The sequence below is a fragment of the Mizuhopecten yessoensis genome, unplaced genomic scaffold, assembly GCF_002113885.1.
Source record: "Mizuhopecten yessoensis strain PY_sf001 unplaced genomic scaffold, ASM211388v2 scaffold10203, whole genome shotgun sequence".
NCBI classification, from domain to species: domain Eukaryota; kingdom Metazoa; phylum Mollusca; class Bivalvia; order Pectinida; family Pectinidae; genus Mizuhopecten; species Mizuhopecten yessoensis.
In genome coordinates, this window is record NW_018408430.1 from 399,691 (window position 1) to 414,160 (window position 14,470).

Consider the following 14,470-nt stretch of genomic DNA (forward strand, 5'->3'; position numbering starts at 1 on the left):
ACCAATTCGAGCTAGAACTTCGTAATGATATGTTTTTGTCTTAACTGGTCCGTTAAAGACGTGTAAGTTTGTTCTAGAATTTGAAATGATCACTCCCAACACCCTGACATTACATGCTCCCCCATCTGTCTGTTTGCTGGAGACAACAATGAGCAAAGCGTTTTCCATTTCTTCTATCGACCGTCTGCTCTGCTTAGCTGAAATCTGGACTCTTTCCTATAGCGTACTGATACCATCTAGCATGAACCCACCAGGAATGAATACACGACCACTGCAAAATATCTACGAGTAAGAATTTACCAGACATGAGGTCGACCATCTCGTAGGCGAATTCGGACTGCGTGTGATGAAACATGAATAGCCTTTGGCGTAGAAGCTGCTGGCAAGAATCTGTTTCGAAGATGCGTGATTCATGTGTGTTCGAAAATGAACCAAACGTACATGTAGACTAAGACACCTGGAGGGAGTGGCGGTCCACCTTTGCCCTTTGGGCAAGGTAGCCAGCCCCAGTCTTAGGCAGGTCAGTTTGGCCAGTTATGGGGTCATTCCCAACCTGCGGGACCTTTCCGTTATCCTCCGGGATATGGGTTTAACCCCATGGTCCTTTCGTCATGGAATCCTTGGGGTTTGGTATGTCCCTCACGGAAACGTGTTAGCAGTTTTGTTGAATACTATTGTGTCTCCAGCCCTGGCCACCGTCCAGTCTCGGGTTTTAGAGAAGAATTATTCTTCAACCCGTAGTCCTGGGTTTGCTTGGTTGCAGCTCAGTGTTAGCGATTTGTCACTGACTATGCCACACATGGCCTGCTTGCCCCTCAACCAGCTAAGCTGGAATCAAGAGAACTTGCAGCCTGGCCCAGTAAATCGATGGACCATGTGGTGTTCGGTCCCAAAGAACACCACAAGATGGAGAGACTGCTGCGTCTCTCCATCCAGATTCTGTCTTATATAGACTACCTGACGGTTTGTCTATATAGGGTATCCGACTTGCCTGAGGGTCGGATTACCGAGACAGAGCAGGCCGACATCAAGGACAGAGTGACCTCTGCCGTGAACGGGGCATTGGGAGCGCTGGCAGCTTAACAGGTGTCATCGCTCGTCATTGTCTTGCGGCTAAGCGGTTTTCAGTGTTGAAAAACCGCCCAGTCGATGAGCCTTATCGCTCCCATTTGACTCGGTCGTCTCTACACTTCTGGTGAAGAGGATTCACGCTGAGAAGGCCAGTACCTCGCAGGGGTCAGCGCCTCCTAAGAAGAAGGCTAAACCTTCGGCTTCGCAGTTTCCTGCGCAGCTCAAGTATAAGCCTCCCTTCAAGGAGAACAAATGGAAGGGTAGGACGGGTAAGAACCCTCCTAGGGGTAGGAAGAATGGTTCCTGACTCTCTTCTTCCCTCCTTGGTCGTGTCAGACAACGAGTTTGGCCGGGGGACTGCAGTCCTATCGGTTCAAGCTTAGGTCTTTCTCCCGCAGGATTAGGCTTCGGGTCAGCAGACGGTTCTCTTGCCTGGCAAGGTCTCTATCTGCCTCGACCAGATCTTCCTGTGGTGGGTCGTCTTTCCGCTTTCCTTCCAGAGTAGAAAGGAAATTATGGAAGACGCATGGGCCTTGTCAGTGGTCAAGGAGGGGTTAGGCATTCCTCTAGTGCGGGATCCGCCCATAGCGTCAGAGCCAATCTTTTTTCCTCCACCGGGGGATCCGGAAATGGCTCTGGCGATCCAGGAGGAAGTCGGGGCCATGCTTAACGCGCGGTCGAGAAGGTTCCTATGTCGCTATGCACTCCCGGGTTCTACTCCAGAAGTCCGGGGCGTGGCGCCCCATCATAGATGTAAGTGCTTTCAACAAGCACGTAGATTCTCCTCACTTCAAGATGGAGACTCCTCGGGGTATTATCGCCTCCGTGAGAGAGGGAATGTGGGCGACTGCAGCAGATATGAAGAACGCCTACTTCCACATCCCCATCAAGAGGTCGGCACGGAAGTACCTCCGTTTTACTTGCAACAGAAAGGTCTTACAGTTCCGGGTCATGCCGTTCGAGCTCACGACTGCACCTTTGGTTTTCACCAAGCTGCTGCAGGTGGTCGTGGGATTCCTGCACCCTCGAAGAATAGATGTTCACATCTATTTTGACGATTTCCTCATGCTCCACCTAGTGCGAGAGTGTCTGGTGCAGGTCACCCGCTTGGTTCTGAAAGTCTTACTCAAGATCAGCTTCATTCCTTCCAGGGAAAAGTAGGAGGTTTCCCCATCTCAGGATTTTGTTTTAATGAGGAACCGTTTCAATACGGTTCAGGGCATCGCCCTTCCACCGATGGAAAAGTTCGAGAAGGCCAGGGCTTTTGCTCTGACCTTCATCGGCCGGTCTCAAGTCCAGGTACGTTGGTTTTCCAGTTTTCTGTGATATCTCAACTTCCTAGCCGATGTGGTCCCATTAGGGAGACTTCACATCAGGCCTCTCCAGATGTTTCTCCTTGACAACTGGGTTCCTTCTTCAAGGGATTGGGAAGCCTTGTGATGGAGTTCGCACGCTGGTGGACTCATCAGGACAATGTTCTCCGAGGGGTTCCTTTGTCCAAGCCGGTTCCCACTATGACCCTGTACACGGATGCATCCATGACAGGGGGGGGAGCTGACCTCGACGGGCATTGCCGGTCAGGAGAGTGGTCTGGGGAACAGCTCTCGGAGCACAGCGATGTGCTCGAGATGAGGGCTGTTCTGTTGGCTCTACAGTCTCTTCGGGAGATCCTGCATTCCAAGGTGGTTTGTTTGGCTACGGACAGCACTACAGTTGTCGCGTATCTGGAGAGACAAGGGGAAACAAAGTTGCACAACCTTTGTGCCCTCGCTATCCGCATTCTTCTTCCTTTTCAGGAAATACAGTTGACAATTTGTGTCAAGCATCGACAAGGCAGGTTGAATGTTCTGGCGGATACTCTTTCCAGGAGCCGCCAGCCGGTTTTGACAGAGTCGCAACTGAAACCCTCGATTTTCGAGGGAATTTATCAGATGTGGGACAGGCCTCACAAAGACCTGTTAGCCACTTCACTGAACAATCAGTTGCCAACGTATGTCTCTCCGGTTCCAGATCCAAGGGCTTGGGCCGTGGACGCTCTGCCTCTGGATTGGGAGGGAATGCACCCTTCAACCTGGTGGGCAGGGTGCTACAGAAGTTTCAAGAGGATCAGTGTTCCATCCTCCTGATAGCACCACTGTGGCCGAGGCAGCCTCGGTTTCCGGAGCTTCTGTCGCTTCTGGTGGAAGAGCCCCTGGCTCTTCCTCTCAGAGCGAACCTCCTTTGCCAGCCTCGGTCCAGCACGATGCACTCTCGTCCGGAGATCTTCCACCTTCACGCGTGGAAGCTATCCCAGGAGGCCTAGCTAAGGACGTGTCAGATCGCATCGCTCGATCAATTAGGTCTTCCTCATCTGCCGTCTACTAGTCACGATGGAAGATTTACTGTGATTGGTGTGTCGGCAGGAAGGTTGATCCGATCAAGGCTACTGTCCAGGTGATTGCGGACTTCTTGGGCTGTTTACGGACCGCAATCGTGCCCCTGCTCTATCGCTGGTTATCGCACGGCCATTGCTAGTGTTCTCTCTGTTCATGGTAGGCCGGTGCTAGGCTCATCATCCTCTCTTTCTGCCTTGCTTAGGGGGTTTGGGTTGGACAGGCCTAAGGTGTGGCAGTTGACTCCGCAGTGAAATTTGCCACTGGTGCTCGAATCGCTAATGCGGGCACCTTATGAGCCTTTATCATCCGCCTCCTTGACGTTTGTTACCTACCAGGTGGTATTCATTATTGCCCTGGCCTCAGGTCGAAGGAGGAGTGAGATTCATACCTTGTCTTCTCACCCCTCTTGCCTCCAGTGGTCCTGGAATTACTCTGCCGTTACCCTTCTCACTGATCCTGAGGAACGGGATAGACTGCTCTGTCCCTGTCGGGCGCTTAGGTTTCACCTCGATAAAACCGGGGGGGGGGGGGGGGGGGGCGGGTCCTCTATCTCGTCTGTTTTTCTCATTAATCAGGGTAAGAAGGATATCTCCTCTCAGTCAGTGTCTAGATGGATCCGTCGGGTCATCAAGTACAGTTACGACCACTCAGATGATCAGGTTCGCGCGTTGTATAAGGTGAGAGCTCATGAGATCAGGGCCCTTGCTGCGTCATGGGTCCTCCTCAATGGGTCCCCTTTCAGGAGGTCATATCAGAGGCTTTCTGGCAAGGACAGACTACATTCACAGATCATATCTCCGGTCCTTGGCCTCTCATTCTGATGGATTGTATTCCCTTGGACCGGTGGTGGTTGCACAGTCTGTGACTGTTCCTCCACAGTAATTCAGTGTTTTTAAATAGTATCAGGCACCACGGTGGTTCAACTGCTCTTTTCACGGGGAGGTTTTCCATTTTTTAATTACTATCGGGGCTTTATTACGGAGGTTCCTTGAACCTTTTCCCTACCTTGAGCATGTTTCGAGTTTGTTCTGTTAGCCTGGTCTGCCTGGATTCGAAGCATCCACTACGGTAAGACGAATTCGCATACTAAAGTTATGGTAATTATTACGGAAATGAAATTGAGGTTTTTGAAGTAAATCCAATGTTCATGATGTAATACTTACAATAACTTTATTGAGTCCCACCCTGTATTCCTCCCCTTACCTCCTCATCCTGGCTGCCTTTAGGCTCCATAAAAGGGGTTTGAGGAAGGGTGACCACTTGAGATATGGGTTACGTTACGGTTGTGAGGTAGGGGTGTATTTGAACCTTTTGTTTTTGGGCTACAAAGATGGGTGTAGGTATTGTATATGCATACTAAAGTTATGGTAAGTATTACATCATGAACAATGGTTTTACTTCAAAAACCTCAAGTTAAGTAGGTTGCACATGATCGGCACGGTCACTAAATTTCTTGATATTTAAAGATGGCCTAAGTCGATATTTCTGAGAATTACAATTAGGGGACTTGGCAAGGTTTGAGTTTCCAGCTCTTTTAAAATCAATATCACACATACAATGTATGCCAGAGAGAGGGCTCAGTTTGGAACAATATCATTGCCTAACATAATTATGTTAGTCTTTTAAAAAAAAACTTATAAATACCCTGCAACCAAATATCAACGTAGCTATATGCCCTTTTAGGAGAGGAAAGCTCTCATAGGACAAGGAAGTCGTTCCTTCAGTTTGGTAGGAGGTCTGGTAGTGTAGAAAGAAAGTGAATTCTCTGAAAACAACTAATAATCTTTCAGGTTTTTTTCCAAAACTCTACGTAAAATCTATGTTTTAATAGAGTATATGAGGTATGAACAGTTTAAATAATACACAGAGTTGACCAGCAACAAAATGTTGTGTGTAGAAATTATTACAAGGATTTGAAGTCTAATACAAACGGGGCAGTTCCTGAACCTTTTCAAAAGCTGCATTAGAAAAAAACAAATACAAAAAAAACATGATTAGCTAGTGGTTTTTTTTGCAATAAGTCTGTTTTTTGGTTTCTTTGGTTTTTAGTATGGCATAGTTCGTTTTGCAAGTGGATATTGATAGCGTTTGCATTCAGGAATTAAGTCGTTAGATGATTGCAAAACTATATATCTTTCATAAAATTCGTAAAGTATCGTTTGGACATAAGAGTAAAACAGGACTTTCAATATATAGTATACATTTATTTTTGTCGGACGATAATATCCTGTACACGTTGGACGAACGATTAGCGATAGCAACCTCAGTTGGTGTAAATTTTGGAACAGCCTAATAACATAGATGAGTTATGTTCACGTGTCCGTGCCTTAATCAACTTAAGTGATCCATAAAATTGTTATGCAGACACTAAAATGAAAAATACCAAAGTAACTTTGACTTAAAAAGATTGTTCACCAGTGTGAACTGTTATATCATTTTCATACTTACTGAATACTCTACCTCCACGTCACCACAATAACCTGTAGAGTCTAGTCAATATATGACTTGATATTCGGAATAAGATTCATCAGACTGGTATAAACAATATAGTCTAAGTTTGTTTATACACAAACAGGAATTGAATACTAATTTGCGAGCTTTCCAAAATGTCTGATTCCTTTTTAAAGGCACTTTTAAATGGGCCATAAAGATTACTCAGTTGCGGACAAAAATGCAGTTAACAAACATTTAGCATTGAGTTGTGTTAACGGCCATAACACTCTCTGTCAGGCAAAGCCAGGAAAAACATCTGGCCATTCGTCAAAAACGTATTTCCTAGTTATGTTACCTGCTCCTTTTCTCTCGACAGTATACACTATGCAAAACAAACTGACCTGAAATGGGATGTCTACAATCTATTTTATTTCGTTCGAGTCTGCCGTATCTTTTTCTGTCTGTAATATTAAGCATGCACGATACATGCACGTTTTCCCCAATATAATATTATGTACCCGCTATTTGTGGTGTGTTGTGCGGTCGCACAACTGTTGCTTGTACAATTATGTTATCACACAAAGCACAAAAATAGCATGTCTGCATTGTTCGCACACCAAGCATGCATTGTGCAAACACCATTTGATAACAGCCGCACATTGCGCGCACAATGGTGCGATCCCAAAATGATTAGACATGGTGTGTGCTTCTGCATGAACTAATGTGCAATCAATATTCCGGAATGGAAAAAAAAACCACGAGAGACTTCTATGAAAATCAAATTATACATTTAAATTCTTAACAGTAAAATTTTCATTTCGTCCAATTATGCGCAAAGCTTGTTACAAAATCTTATAGAGACTGTCAAACGTTCACGATAAAGCCTGACACTCACCCCCATCCAACCAACCACCCACTAAATCAGCCATTTTTCTATTGTCGGCACATTATTTTACGATCCCAGACTTTACTGTCAATTGATGTTTTTCTGTATTCTTTCCTTATTTTTTTCTTAATACTTGAGAACAAGGAATGGTGTCCCCATTAAGGCGAAGTACTCAAAAGAACTATATCAGCTTCACAAATAATACTTTGTTAAATGATATTTTTTTTCTACAGCGCAAATTCTCTGCTCATAACAGTTTGATATCCTATCCTTTTTTTTGTATTTTCGCAACATCGATAAATATTTTTTCTTTGTCACAAATATAGTGTTCGTTGTATATGGTGAATGCCGTACCTGATATTTGTCTCATGATCATTTCGATCTCCTTCATGACTGTATAGAGGTTGGATTGATGAGGATGGTAGTATGTATTTTAACGCTTACTGGAAACTGTCCGAGTTGCCGACCAAACACGATTTTAATTTCAGTATAATCAATGGTTACTTCAAACCTGTACTCCTAAATTCATGAAAAGGCGTCTTCATTCAGATATACTGTGGTGTTTTTTTTAATTAAATTTGGTATTTATTTAATTATCACATAACTTATTTTTTCATACTTTTGTTCTTGTTTACAGTTTCATCGTTATACTGCCCTTTTGACTTGTTTTATAGCTTTTGTTATATGCAGAATCTTATTATACAAATATTATTGCATCAACCTGTATACGCCTTTTGTAAAAATATTATACCTTTGCTTTTCCATACAATGTCTTATGTCCAACTGCATTTTTTCTACTTCTTATATTTCAATGCAGGGACATGAAATGTATACGAGTGTTCTTTATTAGCTATAGAAACATAAAGTGTCTGCCTTTCATCGTTCTACTCCCATTTTGAATCGACAGGTAATCCCTCTCTTTATAAATGATGAAGACATAGTGCTGCTATTCTTTCCGGACAGGAAAGAACTACTTCAGGTAATCCTGTCTTTGTGTGTAATATCAAAACCTGCGGACTAGCATAATATCTTTATACATTTTGTATTTATAGCAGTTAAACTATTTTTCAAAATCTCCCTAGCGAACATGTTCTCCGTAATCCGGTTATCCTTGTTTATGATATTTCTAGAATGTATCGGTTTCCCTTTACTTTATACATCTTCTACAATGTTAACTCCCGCCGACAAAGTCACAGGGAAGTGTTGTGATACTCCTAGATTCCTGCTTATCGTAGGATGTTCCTTCCGAGCAATATTTACGAGAAGCTCTTTCAAAGATCTAGGATGACCGTGTATTGAACCCGGAGATGGTATAAACACTGTTTATGAAAAAGTAACCAGCAGTAGCAAGCCAAGATGTTTTAATAAGTGTGATAAAACACAACGACACCCGAATAACTGACTCACCTTTTAACAGTTATACTTACCAACTACCCCTTGTAAACAAACAGCACCAAAAGAACACCAAATAATAGATATATATCAATGACGTCATAAACTGAAATACCGAATATCATCATCGTAACTGAAATTTGTTTGTGCGTGTAAGGACGCTGTGTTACCACTTAGCTTGATCTTAACAGGTGGTAGCATGGTTACTGCACTAAAATGGATATATGGTAGACTGCTGCCTATTATCTAGATACAGAAGGTTCCAGTTCACCAGCCAGGTACGGATAACTCTTCAACTTAAAAGTCATTATTACATCTCTACTTTATTTACTCTATATAAAAGTAATTGGTTAAATCGAATATATTCCCACTTTTGCCTTAGTGTGTTTTAGTCCTGTGTGTTAGTCTGGGAACTAAAACAAGCCTACACTCGGGTGTTTCCGCCGAGATTATCAGGCGAGAGGTGGGCGGAGCTTGTTACCGAACTCGGCAGTGACGCGCGAGGTGGGCGGAGCTTGCTACCGAACTCAGAAGCATTTGGCTCCATTGCCATCAAAAGGGTAGTTTGGACGTGAAGCTCTATACAGCTTATGGTTTACAAATATTTTCTAGTTAAACCTATCTCTCCAGTGTGTATTGGTATAATAAAACGGTTAAAGTATGGGGCTGAGGCATATAAAGCAAATTCTGGTGTCCCTTGACCATGCCTATTTCCCTCGGCTTCGCCTCGGGAAATAGACCTGGTCTCGGGACACCAGAAACTTGCTATATCCCTCAACCCCAGACTTTAACTGTATACTAAGAAAGCTCTTTGACTTGAGAATCATCAATAAATATTCAATCATGATCTGGTATGCAAGGGATCATATTTCAGCAGTAACTGAGTAAGAAATGAGTGTACAGCTCAACAAGGGAATAATAGAATCTTTCACCCCCTTGGGGGTGAGATAAGGGGAATCTCAACCCGAGGGGGAAGATTCTTATGTTTGGCAACTTAAGGATCGTTCCCCGAGGGTGGAGATTCCTCTATCTTACCAACAGAGGAGTGAATGATTCTTTTTCTCTGACCCTGTTCTCCCGATGTGTATCATAAACACAATGTAATGATAGCGTTACATGCTAAATTCAAGGTTGACGTGACGTTGATGGATTGTTGATGTGACATCATTGTATTGTTGAAGTGACCTTATACCATTGTTATGAATAGGTGAATCCCTCCTTCTCAACCCTAGGGTGAGACAAGAAAAGCTCACACCGGAAAAAGTGCGGATACACCGGTCCAGGGTAAGAGAATCACATATATCGTACCTGAATCCATCTCATAAACAATGTTCATTGTCAACCCTGATTTTATTTCTGAGGTTTCACATATGGCCTTAATCACAGGAACATTTACTAAATTGTAGGTTATACATATAACCCAACACGGACCAACGTATATCATATACCAAACCTAACACATAAAGACTAAACACGATCTCTGTTACTGAGGCAACGCCTCTGTCAAAACACCCATTTCAGCAAACGCAGCCACACGCAACCAGTCACATATTGACTGACACTTCCGAAAACCATGTTTTACCTAGAGTCATAATTACTACCTCTACAAACGTTTCAATGATTTTTAACATTTTTAACATGTTTAAATATTCACATTCAAACAAGCTCAACAAAATCATCATCGTTACTATGATGACTCACATATAACCGCTATCCTAGCGCAGGGTAGGTTTTATATACATGCATATAGACACCACCTCATATATGTGGATAATGCAGCTAGTCAAGAGTCAGGTTTATAAATGTTGCTATAACCTATTCATTAAATATTAACTGCTGTTCTGTAATCTTAACTTTAAACTTTACCTGGTCATTTGCATCTTCTTCGAATAAAGAATTCAATTTAAAATACTCAAGCTCTAATACAGATCATGTGTCAAAGAGCAAGTTCAATAACATCTGTAACCTTGTGATAATTTCCTTTTCGCAAATGCTTATGTTTATTTCCCAGCATGGAATTAGGTACTGCCAGAGTGGTAGTACTGGAATTAATACCCTTAACAGTACTTGCTCTTTTCTGAGTGAGGGTCTATTTCAGCACACTATACGTACATGTATACTGCATATTTGACTTTCACTCACAGTCATCCTTTAATATATATCATCTTAACTATCATAATATTGCGATAACAATGTATATAAATATAATAATATACAACATGTATATTTAAATTAATTTCATTCGGACATATATTCATGTGATTTCAATGTTAAATACAGTGTAAAAAAATATTGACATTGCTATTTATAACTGACTACAACAGCATTATAGTAAAGTCCAGCTGTAGTAGGTCAGCTCCCAATCATCCGAGTCACTTCATATATTTCTAATGAATGATATCACAAAATATGAAATTAATTGAGCTGCAACAGCAATGTACATATATGGATACCTTTCTTCTCGTTCACTTATCATCAACGTGTGGTCCCTTGCTCCTTTCAATGTCAGAGTTGTTGGGGTTTAGGTGAGTTTTTTTTCTTGTAACCAGACTTATTTCATTTTTGATAACGCTACTAATCATGTATTTTGTTTGAACAACAATGATAAATACCGATTTATTTGACGGTATGGTTTTCGTTAAAAAAAATCAGTTTACCTTTTATATGATTATATATAAGATGTTAATAAAACACAATTTGTCTCCAAGCTAAATACTAAACAACGTTAACAGATCATGCAATTGTAATACAATGGGCTAACAATGCACAACTTCGACAGAATAATTTAGTACTTAACTGCGATTATATGCATATGAAAAAACACGGAGAATAGACAATCTTCAACAAAACAATTACGGCGAATGTTTTTATTATATTGATTAGTTTTTACTTGGATGCAAAATAATGTTCACTACATTTTATCTATTCATCCAAGTATGATTTTAAATTTGAGGAAAACATGGGTGGAAACTACTCACAGATAGCTTGTAAAATATACGAACTTGTGTCCATGTTACAACATAGAATCATTACCTGCGTGTCTGCGATAGTCGAGGGGTGTTATGATTATTTAAAAGTCTGTGAGATGTTTGTTTATACGACATGAGTTCGAGATGAAAAACCAAATATAAAAAATAACCTCACATGCCAAGGTTTGTGTAGACCCCTTAGGTGAACGTAAGAAGATATAAAAGTCGCGTTCATGTTTTTTCCTGTCACTTAGATAAAAATACCAATATTGTTAAACCGTACGAGATCAACGAAATTTACAAACGACCGACACAATGATTTGTATCTGTGTTTGTATAAGCTTTAATGTATCCCATGGGTCTGACAAGGGCATGCACAAATTGATGTTGTCACCGGTGTATTTGTCATACTGAAGTTACTATGGTATGGACACGATAATATATATTTGATGTGTAAGTACGATGATGTAACGAAATATTAACGACATGACTAAACCTGAAACGCCATTGTGATATAACAGGGAAGACTTCAATTGTTTACTCCGCTGTCATCTTCCCTCCATAATGATAGTGAATCCCTATCCCTCTCTAACACAACCAATCCCCTTCCCCTTGACTGGTATAATGTCCAAGCGTTAAATAATCAAAAGAAATACGAAACAAAGAAGTATCCAGCCAAAAAGAATATTTGTTGGTGCAACAAGCCGAAAGCAGAGACTATATTAATTATAAATTGCAATTGAAACGGTAATTCAGTTTCAGAATCGATGATCAGGTTAGTCGGGTGGCGCCGTGGATACCGCACTCGCCTTTCACCAAGATTTTCCCCACATCTTAACGCTCAGCAGGCTTACATCCGGGGCAACAAGAGTGATAAATACATGTTGAAATTATATATTTCCTAATTGTTGTAAACTAAAGAACATACAGTTAATGGTATTTAACCATTTTTAATGGTTTAAATGTAAATGTCTCCTCATACGTGTACATGTGTTGGCCCTATTTTATAGATTTTGATGTCAAATTACGATTTTTAAGTCACCTGAGACAAAGTCTCAAGTGACCTATTGCGATCGCCTTTTGTTCGTCATCGTCCGTCGTCACATATGAGCCCTGACTGACCCCCAGGGGCTGATTGGTGGGGCAAGAAAGGGTTGAATTGACTGAAATTTCAAAAATCTTCTTATCAAGACCAAGATATGGTAGATTCAAATACTCTTCATAGATGGAAGGGTCTTAAGGTGCTTTACCAAAATTGTGAATTTCATGACCTTGGGGTCTCACGTTTACCCCTGGGAAGGGGGTAAACTTTGCTATAGTTTATATAGGGAAATCACATTTTGTACCAAACTTTTGTTTAATTTCCATTGGAAGTTATTCAATTTAGGTTAGCATTATCAGTATGGGCGGACTGACCCCCGGGGCTGATGGGTGGGGCCAAAAAGGGTTGAATTGACTGAAATTTCAAAATCTTCTTCTCAAAGACCCAGATATCAAACACTCTTCATAGATTGAAGGGTCTTAAGGTTTATGAACCTAGGGTCTCATGTTTACATGTTTACCCCCTGGGGAAGGAGGGAGGGGGCAAACTTTATTATGGTTTATAATGGCAAATGAAACTTTGAATATTACATGTTAATAACTTGATTGGAATTATAACCTTGAGTTGACAGTTTGATACTTTGAAAATTTTGAGCCAGCCCTACACCCAAGGGCTGTAGGGTGGGGCCCAAAGGAGTCAGTGTGCTAAAATTTCGTCATTTTCCTTGTTTAGAATCAGAGGTGCTAGTTTCAAATACTTTTTAGTCTTAAATCTGTATGCTAGATATTGAATAAGGTGGTTTTATTGTTTTTTTTGTCATTTTGAATAATATTTCTGTTCATGATAAAAACAAAATCACCTCTCTGTATAGATATATCAGGTGACCGTTAAGGCCCATGGGCCTCTTGTTTAATTGACAGATTGCAAAACTTAAACCGATAAAATATGGTCTTCTCTGTCATCGAAATATCTCGAAACTTTCGTGAAGTAGTTATTCGATTGATATTAACATACACTTAAAATGCATTGTACTCCTATTGAATAATCATCGTTATGCTTTGAAACTCATCATGAATTTGCATTTGACAAATGATTGGCAATCTTTAAACAATATGGGGAATACACGTGACTAGAAATACGTGAAAGCGGCAGCTTCTACGTTTATTTCTCATATGAACAATACTGAACAGTCCCGACACTGCAGAGTTCAAAAGGTCACACAGGAGCACAGCATCAGTATTTAAGTATAGCGTAATTATAACCATAAACGTCACTACTGCAAGCATACACCCTTAAAAGGGCCATTAACTAGCCCCTTAAAATTTCCCATTAAAAATACCATTACTGATGTCTTTAATTTTGCACCTTTAATTAGTATTAAATGAAAGATTTTAATAGTAGTTTGAGAGCTATTAAAATTTAGTGGTTTTGAATTGTCAGGACTATTAAAAGACTGAAAACAAGTGCATTAAAAAATGGTTATTAATAAATTATTAATGGATATTAATACATTATTAATGGCAATTAGTACATTATTAATGGCAATTAAAGGTATAAAATTAATTGACTTAAAAAAAAACAACTAAAATTTGAATATATTTTAAGGATTTAATGGCATAACAAACCATTAATAGCCAATAACAATTCATGTTTCAAAGTATAATTCAAAGACATTACTTGCTGTTAAAACCATTAAAAACAATATGATTAAAAGACATTACTTTCTATAATAATGGCACTTAAAACAAAAATTGTTAACATTGGTTAAATCAAACTATCTGCAGAACTTGCCGTGTTAGCAACAAGCTATATATCTAAATTAAAATGCAAATATATGTACTGTGCATCTTCATGTCAATGGAATTATATATTACAATCAATGCTGAATGAAATAAACCAATAAAACTGACTTCGTGTACATGTACTTTTTTTTCTCCAATGTTTCTTTGGACTTATAGCCTTTAGCATATATAGCTCTCCATTCTTTTGTTACATTCAGTAATGAAATCATTAACACGATTCATGTCTTTGAAAAAAATAGCCCCAAATTTGCCCATTGGGGCTAGTTTAAGGTAGTTGTTGTCCTTGGGCAATTTCCACACACAGAATTCCATATTCGGATTCACTTCGTAATTTTTTGTGCTGATTTTCATCTCAGCAACATCAACGTCGTGTTGAGAAACTGATTGGTCCTTTCTGTCAAAAACTTTTGAAGTATTTCGAACAATAAAGTCATTGGTCATGTCAACAGTTTAGAGAGTTCCCCAATACAGTTGTTTTTTGGAATATTCCATTAGCACAA